Raw genomic sequence first — 1,338 nt, 5'->3', positions numbered from 1 at the left:
TCCAAATCTACCAAGTTGATTTTGGACTTGATAGAACAAAACTTTAAAAGTCAATACCATGTAATTAACTCTACCTCTAAGTCAATGTTTCTCACCCTATGCTTCCTATACGAACTGCATCAGTTACCTGGGGTAGTTGTTAAGAATACAGACTTGGGAGAGGGGAGCCCTACCTCTCATTTACTTTTCCTAAATTTCTTGGAGGTGAGGTCCAGGAAAATCGCTGTTTTCAGTATGGCCGCCTTGGGGATTTTGTAGTCAAATAGCAAAACAAAGGGGATTATTTTTGGTAGGGGTTCCAAATGGTTCCCACTCCAATAAGGCTTTTTTTCTTTGCTTTCAATGGGGGTGTAGAAGAGAGTATGTATTTGGAGAAAATTGGATATGACTTAGTTGGGATAAGAGTGCTACAATGCAGACTGTCAGCAGCCCATGCCTTATCTGCAAGGTGGCTTGCTTAGACTAGATGCTTGATAAAATGCTGACTAGTTGAACAGGGACACAGGTATTCCTCCAATCTTTTCTCCTAGCTTTCTGCCCGTCTTTCAGTGTCCTGCTAGCAGCAGCAGTATAGTAGAGTAGGTAGGGTGTGTGAATTTTGGAGAAAGACTGAATTCAAACCCCAGACGATCAACAGTTGAGAGGACCATGTTCCTCAATACCCATTTCCAAAGAAGGAATAGAAATAAGTCCCAGAGTTGTCAGAAGTCTCAAATGAGTCAGGTTATCTGTTATAAATAGTTATCAATGAAATATACTATAAGTGCAAATGCTGAGATCCAAGCCTAACACATAAATTTGTTCCATAAATGCTCATTCAAATCTACGTAGTAAATACACTGCACTCCTTAACAGATCCCTTAACAGGTCAGAACCTCCGAGCGATTAATGGTAAAAGAAAAAAATTACGTTAAAGAATAAATAAACGGAGAAACCAAGCGATCCCGCACAGAAGGTCCGTAGGCTACTGACTGCCAGGTTAGTGGATGCCGGAAGGGGTGCCAAAGTGGTCTCTCCGCTCCCGGCTTGTGGCACGTGGTAGGCTCGGGCGGGAGCTTAGAGACAGTGGGGGAGGGGAGCGGCAGAGGACGACGCGGAGGGGTCTGGGCGGCCGAAGCTTTGGTTGGGAGGCACCGACTGCGCAGGCTCGGGATAGGCGCAACCACTGTGCGGAGATCTGAAGGGGGAAGCGTTCACCGGCTCCGAGATCCTCTCATCTACTTGAGCGAAAGCTTGCCCTGTTCTCATTTTACGACTGTATTTGTTCCCCCCTCTGAAAGTCGTTCATCATTGGAAAGCCTCTTAACCTAAGACTGAAAGGGCCTCCTTCTCTAGTTG

Source organism: Pteropus medius, unplaced genomic scaffold (assembly GCF_902729225.1).
Source record: "Pteropus medius unplaced genomic scaffold, Ma_sr-lr_union100, whole genome shotgun sequence".
NCBI classification, from domain to species: domain Eukaryota; kingdom Metazoa; phylum Chordata; class Mammalia; order Chiroptera; family Pteropodidae; genus Pteropus; species Pteropus medius.
This window is presented reverse-complemented; position numbering follows the sequence as displayed.